We start from the raw sequence: 16,330 nt of genomic DNA on the forward strand, positions 1-16,330 counted from the left end.
CAAAACCCCCCTGTATCTGCTTATTTTCTGATTGTTGTTGTCCTCTTGCTTTTCATTGTTCCCTGCATCACTGACACCACTTTGGGTTGCAAGCCTCTGTCCAGTTTAAAATTAAGAAACTTTCCATTTTCTTCCGGAATGACAATTCCACCACGCTCTGGAGCTCTTGTGTCCATTGGTCCCTGCAGATACTCCTGTTCCAGTGATCCTGGTCCCTCCAAGACGCGTGGAGGTGGGTGCAGCCTGCTCGCCGCTTGCCACCAGCCACGGGAAACCCCTAGATCCCTGGTGAAGCATCTGAGCACAGGCTGGACAGAGAGGGAGCCAAAAGCTGAGGCAAGTCAGGAGATACGTGGCAAAGGCAGGATGCTGATCCATGGCAAGGCCTCAGTGGGGATAAAAAGAAGCTTTTTCCCCCTAGGGGACTACGTAAAATTTGCTGCAAAGTAGAAAGCAATAGAAAGTTTCTTGACTGAGAGCGAGAAAAGGGAACACATCCTCTCTTTCAAAGACAAAGAGGGCTGGCAAAGGTTGTGTTCAGATCCTTTTATTTTCATCTGCTTTCTTTTGAGTTTTCTCTGTTTCATAAGTTACCTTGTTCCAGATATTATACAAACAAATCTGTTGGTTTGGGTTTTTTTTATGTTTGCTTTGAACAGGGGTGCAGACAGATCTCAAAATCTTGGCTGACCTGGGATCCTGTCATCCTTTCTAAACTAATAGTGCTCTTGTCACCCTATCTGCCAATGCACTGATCACTCTTCTGGCCCTTTCAAACCAGTGCATGCTTCCTGCAGAGGCTGACCACTGTTCTGGTTTGTATATGCTGTGACAAACATGACAACATGATATGCTTTTCATTGTGTACTCAAGTTTCTTTGACTGAACTGTTTTGGATTCTTTATCATCCCCTGGATGTGAGAAGATAATCTGCTTTCTACACTTTCCATCTGAATTGCACCGACTGGCCAACCTCTAATTATTTTATCAGGGTTTTGTTCTGGCCCTGCAGTAGTCTCCAACAAAATTTTGTCCTGGATCCCAGTTCCTGTCTTTTATTAGATTTTCAGCACCCTCTTTTCGCATGGTGTTCAGAAATCTCTGACTGTATTTCATAACTTCCCTCTTCTTCTTTCCGTCCCCTGATGAACATCACTTAATTCTTGCATAACACACAAAAAAACAGTATCAACACACTTAGGAGACAGTCCCTAAAAGTACAGTTATTCAAAAAGAAAAATGGGCTGGATTCATTTGTTAAGTAAGGAAGTCCCACTTCTGGAAGAAGATCATTGCTTTCATAAGGAATTATCTTGATGATTTTAATGAACGTAATCTTTTAAGAGACAAGAGAAAACTGGAAAAGAAATTATTTAAATTGAACCATAAGAACCAGAAAAGAGAAACCGTGACCCAGAAACTGCTGGTTTTCTTTATAGCTGTATAAAAGTTTTCCAAGCGTTCAATCTCTAAATGGATATCTGGATGATGATGAAAGATGGTTATTATTATCTGTGGATATCTACAGTAATCTATACAATGCTATGGAGTTTTTCTAGAATTGATCTCCTATGGGAACTTTCTGCAGTTTTATTAAAAAAAAAAAAGGTTCAACAGAAATGTTATAAGAGATTACAGAATTTAATTTAGATAGTCCTAGAGGATTTCATTCTTGCATATTTTTACTGACATATTTGAATACACAATTATGCAGAGTTCCTGTTTCAGTTATAAGTTATTACCCCATAAAACAGATACAGCATAACAAGCACAGAATAGCTTTCTAGAAGCATGGAAATGTAAAGGTCCCCGGAATAACTATATTTATTATCTCCTATTTGCACTTTTATTTACTTACTATACTTATTTACAGTACTTGCAGTTGCATCTGCTTTCAACTTAAGACCGCAATCATTATATTTACTTACCTACTTTTACATCATCTGTTTTTTTGTACTTTCTAGATATTGCTCATCATTGCACGTTTTCTGTTCACGTTTCTCCCAGTATGTATACTCTGGCCATCCCAGAGTCTCTCACACACAATACTGCAGTTGTAGGAACTTTAAAGTGAATTAACAGGACATCAAGTCACATTACTTACAGTTTTCAGTGGTGGTCAGACTGTAAAACAAAGTATGGTCATGCAGCAGAGAGCTTTTAAATATAATGGTTCACGAGAGTGGACTGGGTTAGCAAAGTGACTGCTAGATGGAAATGGAAAAGAGTCAAAGTCCACACACAACCTGATTCTTATTATCCTTTAAAAAGAAACATCAGCTGCACTGCCTCAGCCTCTGCCTCATCTGTACCTTTATTCTTGCAATGGCTTTTATGTAGTTGCGTCCTCACAAATAATGAAGAAATCTTTACATTTGAACTAAGTCAGGCGTACAGTACAGACTGAGCCTACAGAGGGGAGTGAGCCCAGTGTTACATATAAGCAGTAATGTTTAGCACGAAGTCTAAGAGACTGGGAAGATAAAAGAATACTCATAATAGTTTCAAAGGAGATTCAGGGAAAAATTAAGACAGAGTGCTGGACACTTCAGGTGATGTATACTGATTCAAGCTATATGGGAAACAAGATACATGGAAAATAACGAAAGAACCTTTGAATCTTAGTACCTGAGCAAAATTATTATTTAATGGCTATGTCAAGTAGTGGTAGCATTATGCATGTGATTGATATATTGGTATAAAACGGTACAACAAGTTCATTAAGACAATAGTTTACACTGTGAGATTCACAATATATAGGGAAGATGGAATTGCTTGAAGGCTCTGAATAATGATTAATTGAGAAACGAAATTGGGAATTATCATGGTGGGTTTTTCTTCTACAGATCTCCAAACCAGGAAATCGCTGGTTAAGTCTCTCTCAGCATAACATAAATATTTTATTATTACACTTTTTATTTTTTCTTTCTTTTTTTTTTCCTTAACTCCATGAGCTGTTGCCTTTAAAAAAGATTTTAAAATCTCTTGTTTAATAGCAAGGTGGTTTAAATTATCTTGTTTAGAGTTCTAGTGAGAGGTATAGATGAGTGGCAATGCTGGTTCTTCAATTACACTTCAGTAATTTGATTTGTGGCATAATATTCCATCTCTGCCTCATGACAGAGGGAAAATCAACTATTTTCCACAATAGATGGAAAAAGACCCTTTCCTCAGCATGGATTAAAAACAAACAAACAAATAAATAAATAAATACATAATCCCTCTTTTGGTACAATCAGGAAAACCCAACACTTGGCACAACACCCAGTAAGGCTGGCCCACAAACGTGTCTCATTTAGGCTTATTGCAGCTGCCTATATTTTCTGAAGTTTTCACTCAAAATAAAAAATCTGTGTCCAGTTTTATTTACTCTCAGTTGTATTCTTTACATGGGCACTGACTTTTTTTTCCAGTGAGAAAGCATGCATTGGATACAGGAGAGTTTACATCACCTCCAGCAGTTTTAGGGGAGCCTACAGATCCTGAATCTTATAAAGCACCCTCAAAGCTTTCATACAAATCAAAGGACAATTCCCTCTGTTCAGGCATGGAGCGAGATGGCCAAAAATCTTAACTGCAAGCATTTCATCGGAAGGCCTGGCACGGGTTGTGCGCTTGCAGTCAGCACCGGAGAAGAGGATGATGGTTAAATCCCCAGCGCAGAGCACCAAGGGAAAAGACTGAGCACGATGGGAGGCTGCACAAGGCGGTCTTTGAGTTGGTCAAATTAAATGCAGGGATCAGGCAAGGACTAATAGGGTTCAAGTGGCTCAAAGTACCCAGAAGTACTCAGGTCCTTCTTGGCAGACCTCTGAATTGCACCTCTGTTTCTCCACTGTTGCTATCTAAACTTACAGTGAGTTGCATCAGTTGGTATTTTCCACTGAATTTCTGTGGAATTTGCATACTGAATTCCCCCGGGTCCTGAGAAAACCACTTTAAAAACATTGGAAAATCTATCTGCATGTAAGTGAGGATATCTAAGCGAGGTTACACCTACATGGGGTATCTTTTAATGCAGTTTTGATGATGGTCAATTTTCAAATGTCTCAGGTTTGTAACGCAAGGACTCTTGCAAATAGAAATTTTCGAAGTAAACCACATAATGTCAATCATCAAGAAGAAAAGCATGTAGTTGCACTTTTTATTAACAGATGGAAATGGCAGATAAGCCCAGATAATTTAATAATCTCTGGCAATATTAATTTTAGATCCAAAACATTTTGAGAAAAAAACACGTTGGGTTTTCCCCAAGGACATCAATAAACCCAAAATCAACTAACTCCCAAATAAAACAGTCTAATAAGCACACTAAGTTTTTTGCTAATTCGTGCTGTAATTTCGTACAGTGTCACCTTGACACAGAATGCTGTTGCAGCAAAGTAAATCCCACAAATAGAGCCATCTGCATGTAATAGGAATTAAATCGACTACACTGGGGTCAGCATTTCACCAGGCAATCATTTAGAAACGCTGTTCTGAAACATTGCAGGCTCCTGCTGGGATTGGGTTTCTATAAATATGTGGCCCATGTAATTGTTTAAAATCATAGCTGTGTGATATGCTTTATTGAAGAGAAGTACAGCAATGGAATTAAATTGGCAATACATCCAAAGTAATAAACAGAAACAACCAAAATGAAGATCCTTGTTCTGTTTAGGATTTAGCAAGCAATATTGCCAGCAGTCTGATAACTACTCCTTCCACTTCTCTCCCTGCTATCATTGACAACTGTATAGCCTGCTACTGAGCCTGCATAGAGTTTCAGTGTGAAAATAAGCTGCACTCAGCTCACACATCACATGGATTTTATATCCACAGTTTAAACTGGTAGGACAAAGTGGCCTATGTATATTTCAGTGTCTCGAAAGAACCACAAAAATACTCTGGATTCTTCTTATACAAGATGTTTCTCACTAATTCTTGTTCAATCTTTTTCTTTCTTTTTAAATTTTTTTTAAATCCATGCTATTAAACAAGTCTCTTGTTTAATAGCAAGGTGGTTTAAATTATCTTGTTTACAGTTCTAGTGAGAGGTATAGATGAGCGGCAATGCTGATTTTTCCAGAGCGCTCTCCTATCTATCTTCTCCAACTCTCATCATTCATCGTTTCTGTCCTCCCTCCCTTTAAAGGAAACATTCCTGCCCGACCACCCTCCCTTCAGACTGCTTCACTCCTAATCCTGTGGGAAGTACTTCTTCCTCATCTGTTAAAACAAACAAAAACCCCCAAACTCCAAACCAACCAAGCAAACAAAAAAACCCGGCAGCATTAGCAAACCTGAATGACACACAACATCGCCACTTCCCAAGATACCATGAGGCACTCACAGCAGTCATACTGAACCGCGGGATGTCGAAGCCACTTCCTGGGTGACACACTCGATAGTAGCGTGCAAAGGTTGGGAGCCACTACAGCTAACATCTTTACTCGTGCCCCTTTGCTTCCCCTGAATTCCCCTATGTTTTTGACCACTGTTGCTGTGTTCTGGACTAACACAAAGCTGCCCAGGTTTTAGATACTTGCCACAGTTAGGTCCTGGGAGGTCTTCTACCCTGTCTCAGCCTGGGAATGCCCCATGGAGGTGAGATGAAACCCTTCTTGCTTGGCTCAGGCAAGGTTATTTCTGTATTGCAGACATTTGAAGGCACAGACGCTGCGGCACCTGTGTGGTTTGGAAGGGTTTCTGTGGGCTGCTCTCTCAGATGTAGGTATCTCAGCCCTCTTTAGCCTCTTGCCGTATGCATAGATAGGGTGGGACATCCTGAACGGTAACAAATCACTGCTGTCATGGTATGGTCGTAGAGTAAATGATTACCAATTCGATACGAGCTTCTCTCTCTGCCAAGATGCTAAAAGAGGACAAAAATGGGACAGGCCTGATTCGACTCCCCTGTTGTGCCAACAGCAGTGAAGCCAGGCCAGTGACTAAAATTAATCTAAGATTTTGGTAAGTAAAATGAAGCAGACGGTTGTCAAGGTTTTCCTAGCAGAGCAGCCTGTGATTTGCAAACTGCATGTTCAGACTTAGATCAAAACCACAGATCATGCTGGAGTTCAGCTTGTAGCTTTTCCAGAAACAATGGAAACTTGATATCACTTTAGATCAGGGACAAAACAAAAAAAGTAAAATCTTCATTGCAGAGTTCAGCTTGTGGTCACGTCATGTGAAAGAAGGTCAGGTTACTAGTGACGGCGCTAAAAGCTTTACTCATAAATGAGTTAAGATATCATCAGAAGTAAAAAAAGCTCACTAATATTTGACCTAAAAGCATTGCAGCCTAGCAGTATTAATGAAATTAACTATAGTTAAAGTTTGCTAAATAGATAGCTAAAGATAGCTAAAACATCAAGTCAGAGAACAAAGTAATTCAGCTCAACAGAAAAAGCACCAAGAAACTCTTCCATCGCTTTTCATGGTTTGGGATTTTTTTGGCCTTGGAAATGCTGGCTGCATATTCATCTATGTAATTTCATTATATTGTTCTAAGTGCGATATTTTTTGGCTTAAGAAACACAGTATTTGTGGGGGGGGAATAATTAATTAATTAATAAATATTTTTACTTACTTTTCCTTATGAAATAAACAGGACTTTCTATTTCCACTTTAATGTATGCTACCATGGCCTGTGTTAAGCACATAAAACCTTTCCTTGTAATCTGTTCATTTTGATAATAAGCTGAAGGCCAGAAGATTGGCTAAAGGCTGCATCAAGGATTATGAAGTATCCGTCCTCAGAAGTGCGGGACATTTCTTCAAAAGCTTGCAGCCATTCCTGTGAAATTTGATTGAGGATCTAAGATAAAATCTGACTGAGCCATTATGGCCTAATCTCTCAGCTAGTGACAGTTTTATCTAGTACAGAATCAACAACCACAGACCAATTCAAAACTTCATATATTAGAAATGTAGCAATGTCAGAATGTCTCTTACTATCCATTATCCTTTACTTTCTTGTTAGGAGCAAAGCTCTGGGCTTTGCGGATAGATCAAAAGTATTGGTAAGCACAAAAAAGATAGAATAAAAATTACGTTAATGTTCTTAGATAAAAAAAAAAAATCTTCTGAACAACTTTTAACCCTTTGTATGGTGCTTTGGATGATGTTGTTCTGTATATCTTTGAAGAAAGAATAACATATTAATAGTGTTATTTCCCAGTTTTCACCCCATTTCCCAGAAACACCCCTGCCTCCCCTTTCCACCTCAAAGTCTGCTCTATAATCCTCTCCTTTTAGTGGCAGCCCTGTGTGAAGGAGAAAGAACAACCTTAGTTAAGGAGGTCTACTGCTTACAACATGGTACCTTTAGAAGATGGTTCTGGCAAATTTAAAAGTCAGCCATTGAAGGCCATGCTGGGTAAAAGCCTTCCACAGAGAAGATGGTCTTGAACTATGGAGGATCAGCAGATGTGGGAAAGGAGTAAGACTGGACTCCTGAGGAGTGTACTCACTTCTCTGTTGCACCCCATTGCTTTACCACAGCATAGGGTAGTTGGAACATCCAACCGACAGGATGACTTGGGTGAGAGAGAAAATTAACCAAGTAACTCTTTATAATGCTAACAATTTGCTTAATAAAACCCAAGTACTAGGATGTAAATGTCTGAAAATACAGACATAAAGAAGAGAGAACACATCCTGCACATAATTATAGCTATCTTTGCTTAAGTTGTGAAATGCACCGATTTTAGTTCTAACAAAACCTCTTCAAAATGTGTTTAGACAAAACTGCCCTTCCACTTTAACTCTCTGACGTCTTGTAATGTATTTCTGTTTCTACATAAGACTGCCTTAGCCATTTTAGAATAACAGCATATGTCACACATATTCAGTATCATAAGAACTGTCAAATTGTAGCAAAGCAACATCTTTTTAGTTTAGCAAGAACTTTCCATTCTTGTCCAGTTTCTTTGAAATTCCCCTTTATTCTTCACTGAAAATGCTAAAATAAATAAAAACATTCCTATTTTCTCCTACTTTTTTTTAGATCCCCAAAGCAAACTTGGCATAAACTACATATCATATCAATTGAGATTCATTGGAGTATGTAAGCTTGTAGATTACAGTAGAACTCTGGGTGGACAATAGTATTTCACAAGATTCATAGCAGCATTAATCTGGCAGTGATGAAGACCACAGCTCTTACACCTAATTCATCTGGTTACTTACTGTGCTATTGTGGGCTCTTCCAGAACATCTTTTGGTGGTTTTTTGTTTAAAGTTTACATATATATATAAAGTATATATATTATATAGATATAAAAGTATTTGCATTTAGACACACACATATATAAGTAAGTGCATGATTAAAGCCGAGAGCTGGAATTTAATGTGTTTGTTGATAACCCACTCTTGCCATATTCTTAAGAGGCAAAAGGTTCGTATTCTTTTTTTCCAAACTGCAGGTTACCTTCATATAATTCTAGATAATTATATTATTATGAACTTTACTTAAATATTATTCCTCAGTCCAGAGGGGTAAAACAAGAATTAGCTAGATTCCCTGAAGGTAGGATTAGAAATACGTTATGCTAATTATTATAGGGGAGGAACAGTGCCTGCCAACCCTGGGGGAGATAAGTGCCTATGTTACCGGGCAAGTATCTAAGGGTACCTATGGGACAATCACAGGGAGCACCACCGTCAGCTTGAAATAATTTATTATACTTTGTCAATAATGGCTATTATAAATAATACAATTTAAATTAAATGCATAATAATCCATGAAAGGATCGCATAAAAATGTGCTCCCATGCACCAACATAAATATATACCCCTCCGACCAAGGAATTCCTTGCTATTAGCAGTTAATAAGTTCCATGACTTTGAAACACACACTGACTGGAGAAGGACTGCTTTCGCCATGCATTAGCATGGGCTCCATGCACGCCAACCATTGGATATGAAGTCAGGCAGCAAGTACTGGGGAAGCCAAAGTGGATGCCCTAAATGTCACAGAAGGTCTAACATAAATGCACTGTGCACATATATACTGACATGGAACATGGTTCATTTCTTCTCTGGCAGCAGCTAAAAATGCTGACACATCATAGTAACAGTGACTGAACAACAGAATTACGCAGCTTTCTCTCTTGCCTTTCCCTGCACTGTCCTCAATTGCAAGTCTTTCCTGTGCCTCTCCCTTTTAATTACAGTAATGTAATCTGAAAGCTCGTCATTTTTGTCCCCAACCCAAACCTTCTCTCTCACCAGCCCTTGTGCTCATGCCTGTTTGCCCAGCCAGACTGTCCAGACACCAGCTCCAGCCGCAGCTTCCAAAGGAAACTGATAAAGCTGTCATAACCTGGCCTGGCCTGGCCCGGCCCAGCCAGAGGCTTGGCAGTCCGTGCATGGACGGACTGCATCCTACAGTTCCCACAGGCTGGGCTGCAGCACACACTGCCCTTTTCTCCACCAGAACCATCTCTGACTAAAGAGTATTTTACCCGCAGCAGAAGTCAGGAAAGCCCCTGGCCACACTGGCAAAGACTCAGAAGAAAAGTCGCTTATATCTAATGCAGTTGAAGAGGAAAGAAGTTTGTGGGAGGACTTTGACCACAAGAACCTTCTAAGAGCCTGCCTTTTCATTGCTGCTTGACATGTTTCCTCCAACCATCAAGGAAATCCCTCGCACAGGATCCTGACTGCGCCCTGGCGTTCCCAGGACTCGAGGCGGCTAACTATGACAGCCAGAGGCAGTGGCGCATTTGGGAATTAATCCATCAATCGGTGGTGGAGATGAAGCTGGAAACTTTACAGTCTGCTTGGATGTGTGGTCTTATGCTGAGTTAATGAACAAATTTGGAGGATACGCTGGCTTTGGTCCCTTTTTGGAGTTCCTAGCAAATAGCACACGGGCCTTCAGCAATACACAGGAGGATGAAAATATTAACAGGAATATTGCTCGCGGAGAATTGTGTGGGTGGCAGAGTTTAGATAGTCAAGGCAGCCAAGCCTGTGGGGCAAAAATTAACTTTTCCATGTGCATTTAATCTGCCATAGCTACAGACTGGTCCTGAGAGAGCACTGTGGAAATCAAGAGTACATTTGGCTTGGTCTCAACCAGCATCTCCTCACCAAATGAACTGCTGAGGACTATGATGGCAGCCACACAAAGAAAGTCGTTCCAGACAGACTTTAAGGGGAAGCTGGGACTGATTCATAAGAAGCATCTAGTCTGCCTTTCATGAGGTTTACATACTTAGGCTTCAAACAGGTCCTGTAGCAGTGGTGCTTGGCAGCCCGGTTTCTCTCTCAACAGAGACAGACGCTCCACAGGAAGCAATTAAAGCTTGTGGAGAAAAAACAATTAAGGCCTATCAAGTGAGGTTCAATACAGGATTTCTTTTCAAGAGCAGAAAGGAAAGTCCTGCATAAACTAGTCAAGAGACCAGACTAATGGATGTGGCTGTAACTATGCAAGCACGATTCTGGTGCCTGCACAGGGACTGCCAGGGTGAGGAAGAGGGGAGCTAGAACAGTAAGGAGGAATCTTGAGCTGAAACATCAAAGGCTCATTTAAGTCCAGAGTGGGGTACAGACAGTACAGTCTGTGTGTGCAAGCCATCCTAGCACATAAGGTATTTCACAGTCAATGAGGCCAGCTGGGGCTGGGATTCCTGGGCTGTCTTGTCCTCCTGTTCCTATTCTTACTGGAATGGCTCCTCACTGTCTCCCACAGCTTCGACTATACCAGTCACCATCTCCGTGGAACTAGTGCAAGATGGGCCTGCTGGGCCACACAACCCCTCCTGCATATTTGGATCTGATGAACCTCTATAACAGCAGTGATCTCTACCTTGCACCACCTTGCAGGAGGTGACCTTCTCCACCCACCTGACTTGCTCAAGGTACAACAGGGGACAGATGGCTTTGCAAACCAGCGCAGAGTTGATGGCTGCAACAGACTTGTTTGTCCCACCGCATATATGCACATCTCTGAATAACGGGACTGGAAGCAGGAGACTGTTGCTATACTGATGGCTATAAAGGCACATGCAACTTGGCTTGCCCGCTGCTGGACACCGACATGCTGAGCACCAGGGGGTCACCTGAACAGGCAAGTCCAGAGGTCATACCCCACAGCTGCCCTCGAGGTGTAGAGAGACAGGTGTGGTGCCAGAAGCCTGGTGTGAATCTCCTTGACCATGTGGCCTCCTGGAATTTAGCTCCGCTGCAGAGAGCCTTTAATGCCCTTATCCTGAACTTCTGACCTTCTTTTAGTTTAAAGGAATAAGGATCACAGTGGTCGAACAATACAAAAAGATAAGTTTATACATATAATCTTATTTACGTCTACATCTCAATATGCAGATACATATGAAGATAAAGGAATGGACTGCCATCCAATGACACTAGGAGATATAAAAAGAGGCAGGAGCATTTTTCTGACTTTATCCCACCATACCAGCAACGGTAAAGAAACTGAGAAACATCCAATACAGCAGTGCAACTGGAAAGTAAACGCACACTTGCCCTAACAGATCAGCTTTGAAAAGCTAATATATAGAAGACAATCCCAGAGCAGCACATGAGAATTTTGGTTAGAAATTATTTTTATAACACAAAGGTATGGCACTGTTCTCTTTTCCTGCTTTAAAAATTTGGCAATGTTTTTCTAGCATATATCCATTATGCACTGTTAGGACATAAACTATAACACCAGAATAAAACTAACAGTCAACAGCTGGCTGGATAAAAAAAGACAGACTACAAGGTGGTAGCAATATTGCTTTAAGAGGCTGCCCTAAAAAGAGAGTTGGAGACATTACTTGGACTACAGAAAAGAGAGGAGGAAAAAACAACAACAAAAAAAAGAGGTCGTAACATATTGTGCAGAATTCAAAACATACTATACAAATAGTTTCAGAGGTGGCTGCATCAAGTTGTGGGTTTGCAGTAACACCATCTGCCAGTTTTTACTGTCTTGTCCCAGCCTCCCCACTGGAAACGCAGCTGTAGTCAACCTGCACAGGTGGTCTCGGCACTGGAAGTTACTGCTTCTGGTATCTTGGGTCAGAAAAAGTGGAGCAGGGCTCTTCAAGCAGTTTGCAAAACTTCAAAAACCTTGAATTGTCCCTGCCTTTCGGCAGGTCTCAGTACACACAGAACTCCCCCGTATGCTCGCACCTAAATAGGTACAAACTCCCCATGAGCTCGTGCTTAAAATAGTGTTCTCCTGGAAAGCAGCCACAAGTGCTACTTCCCAAGCGTGTAACACTGGATCATTTTCAGCCAATGCTCCAGCCATGTGATGCTGTTGCATAAGGTGGGGAAAAAAAGCACAACCATGAGGAGACACGGAGCTGTAGATTACAAACTAATTCATCATTCCTGGAAGACAGCATGCTTCCCGGGGCCAACCACAATATTTTTTCCAACTTTCCTTGGTAGGCTTGCTTACCCTTAAAAACATCAACATACAATTTGCGATTCCTAGGAAGAAGACTGGATTTTAGGTTTTAAGAAAGAAAGGTGTCTTGCTGTTATTTCTAGGCAGAAATGCCTGAATATTGAAATATACACAGCCAGCATACTTTACACTTTTCCAGAAGGTTCTCTAGGAAAATTAAAATTTTGAAAAAATAAAAATGAATTCATAAAATCTATGCAATTATAATAAAAATAAGCAGTATTCAAGCAAACAGAAGCTAGAATGCTCCATGTACAAATAACTACTCCAAGTTTCAAAGCTTGCATTTAAAAAACATAGGGGTAATGCATTTTTTATATTTACCATTAAACCCCCTCTCTCTTTCTTTCTTTTTGCTTTTTAATTAAATATGGGGAGTCAGAACGTGTTCCTATTTAATCTAAATCCTGCCGGAATGTATCTGAAGGTACCTTTTCCCATGAGTTTACTCTTAGGCTGAGAAAAAGAAAGTTTTAAATGTTCTCTGCTTTATAACAGCGGAGAGAGGGGTCAGCGTCTGGAATGCCTTCGACATCTGTCTGCACTTACTTGCATTGTGCTTGAAATCCTGATGGAGATCGATTTGACATTTCTACAAACCCTGTCAGCTCTGGCAAGCTGTATTCTTGTCCAGAAATTGCAGTGTATGAAGCACCTCCCCGTTTAACAGCCCTGAACTCCCCTCCTGACTCCAGAGCTACATTTTGAAGCACCAGTCTCTGTCGGAATAGCAGTCAGCATACTCGTTTGCGCATTACTGTCTGCATACCACACAATGCCACGTGTACAACAATAGGTATTGGCTTTCCAGTTCTAATGCGAATAGACCAATAAGGAAATGTCACTTTAGATACTGTAAGCAGTTTGTCTACATGTTTTTCTGAAAAATGAAACCTATCAATAACGCAGTGATACAGTAGTATTTAGATGCTTGATAGATATTGCTCAGTAGCATTTTCTGAATCAGTTACGAGTTCACAGATGCTCAAAAATTTATCTTTTCAAATCAGTTAAACATCAGGCGAGTGTTTTCTGCTGTCTGTGTTGTCACGCAAACTCAGGTTTTCCCATTGATAATCTCACATGAGCTTTCTCATTTGACACCACCTTTCTCATTGCTTCCCAGTATCCTTTGCAACCATAAAGTTTGCTTATGAACACACCAAGAATCAGGATGACCCCTCCATGAATACTTTAAAATAAGACTGCTAAAGCCATAATAGAGTTCATCTTCTCTTACAATTTTTCAGCGGAGAATGCCTTTTACAAGTAATGCTATTATTTCTAAATGGTTGTGCTGTTTCAATATGCAGTCTGCATTACTGCTTGTGATGATCACATTTCTAGTTCAACCTTGATGTAAACTTATCTAAAGCAATACACTGGATCAGAGTCAAATATTGTTTAAAGTATTGCGTAGGATTTTTTTTCCCTTTGACATTCAACTTTTTAACCGTGGAGGTCTGCGAGAGACTGGATCTGTGGTCCTGAGAAAACAAATCCCTGTTTTCCTAAGTTTCAAGTAAATTCATTATGGCTATATGACTCACGCGGCTTTGGTGGCCTTACTGATTTATTTAGTATAGTGCCAAGAAGCAATTTATCTTGTTTACTTAGGTCTTTAGTCACATATTTCTGACTTCTAAATAACACTCAGTTCTTTTAAAATACCTACTTTTTAAAGGACAATTAAATAACGGAACCTTCTACGACATGATATTACTTCAGTTTCATACATCAATCCATTGCGATGTTATGACAGCATCCAATTGTGATGACACAGATCACAGCCTTGTCTAATCTTTTTACAATGTACATTAAATATTATGGCAATCTAAAGGTACTATCAAAATACACACAGTGAATGCTAACAATCCTTAAACACCCTGAAGGAGAAATTTTAATATAGACTCACAACCTTGAGGATGAGAAAACATACACACAACTTGGAAAGTCAAGATTAAAACTTTTGATCATTACACACTTCTATTGATAATCTGGAAACAGCACCAGGCATTTTAATTTAGTTTTTTGCTTCTCAGAAGCAGTATGTCTGATCAGCAGTTAAAACTACATAAATATTGCTGCACTTGGGAACAGAGCATGGCTAAGCCCAGTCAGACAAGTAATCCCATAGAACATTTTCATTCTCACGTAAAATTTCTCATTAATTCTCACTTATCTCGAAAACGCTCTTATTTTTCTTTCCAAATGTAGCTGCCCATTTTGCATGCCAGGTTTATGTGTCACAAATTACATGTGATGACATCATCATTTTACAGGGTTGAAGTGTGTCAAATCTATTCTGGCTTCCTCATAGTATTCTAACACATATAAGGTTGTAAAAACATGGGGAACCCATTCCTGCATTGTTTAAACTGTAGGTGATTTTAATCTGCCATTATAGTAGCTCTCTTCCACTACAAAAACAACAGCAAAGTATGTATGTGAATGATAATATTCTTCTAACACACCCTAAAAATTAATGATGAGCATGAAAAAAATCCAGATTTTTACAGTCTATCAAGGCCCTTCAAACAGGTTTTGTTGTTGGGTTTTTTTCCCCCAAGAACCATATCTTCATTAGAACCTTATCCCACCACAGCACACAGGGTAAGTATTCTCTCAGAGTCTTTCCACAGTGTCAAGGATCACTTTATTTGAAAACAATGACGTTCCTTTAAAAAACACAAGAACACAAAAATATTTAAAATGCACAATAGTTTTCAAAAGCGAACCAGTACAGATTTCTAGAGAACTCATTTATTTTCAGTGAAACATGCTCAAAATATTCCAATTCTAATTTTTGTGCAGAAGCTTCAGAAAGCATCTTGTTTTTACTGAATAAAATGCTCACAGAATACAATCACATAAGAAATAAAACTTGCAACAATTTAATTGCCACACATGGTAGAGCCCCAAGTAGCTTTTACAAACGCTCAGTTGAATAGATTTTCTGAGTTGCTTTTTAGCCAGAAAAGCTTGTGTGTAGGATGAAGCTGCAAAGGAAACGGAATTGATGAAAATTCTTAAGGGTCTATTCCAAGACTCCTGTTTTGGGAAAGCTCTTATCATAAGGAGATTAATTTATATAAACAATTGATTAATAGGTATTTAGAAAATATGGATGATCATTATTCTTTTTGTTACACTTTCCAATCAATATGGGAATAAGGACAGTTAACTAAAGCACTTTTGTAATAGTTTAGTACAGAAGACTCTCCTCCTGGAAGTCTTCATCAGAAACAACTTAGCTAGGTCTTTAATATGGTACTAGAAATTGGGATAAATGGATGGAAACTAGAGCTTGTGGCAAGCAGGCATCTTGGAAGAGGCTCACTGTGAGTTACCTACTCTGTGTAATGAGGCTACAGGGGGCAGGAAAAACATTCCTTGTTTCTGGCTAGCTCAAATAGCTCCAATAGCTGTTCTTGTGGACAGCAAATATGGCAAATATGCTTCTTGGCAGCCCTCGTGAAGTCCTGAGATAGGCATAAAAAGTGATGGGGCAGAACGAGAAAAGATATCAACTCCGTTAAGTTTCACAAAAAAATGCAATGTTACTAAGTTGTGTGATGTTGGCACAAAATAATATTTTTTCCCCTTTAATTTTCTTCTGTACTTCCTTCCTAATCTATTTCTCCTCCTTCTTAACCTTTATTGCAAGGCATAAGCTTTGCTGAAATAAATAGTGGAAAATGTGGGGAAAAAAATAATAAAGAGAGGCCAAAAGCTCAAATATACTGATTTTGGTTGCAGGGTTTTTTCATCCCAAACTATATACAAATTATACTCTCAGAAAATGTCTTAAACGCAAAGGGTAAATTGCATATTCATAAGTTCAGAAACCTCTACCCCATCACGCATAAATATTATGTATGCAGCCCATGAAATCCACTGAAAGATTGTCGTAGT

Source organism: Pygoscelis adeliae, unplaced genomic scaffold (assembly GCF_000699105.1).
Source record: "Pygoscelis adeliae isolate BGI_AS28 unplaced genomic scaffold, ASM69910v1 Scaffold212, whole genome shotgun sequence".
In the NCBI taxonomy this organism is placed as follows: domain Eukaryota; kingdom Metazoa; phylum Chordata; class Aves; order Sphenisciformes; family Spheniscidae; genus Pygoscelis; species Pygoscelis adeliae.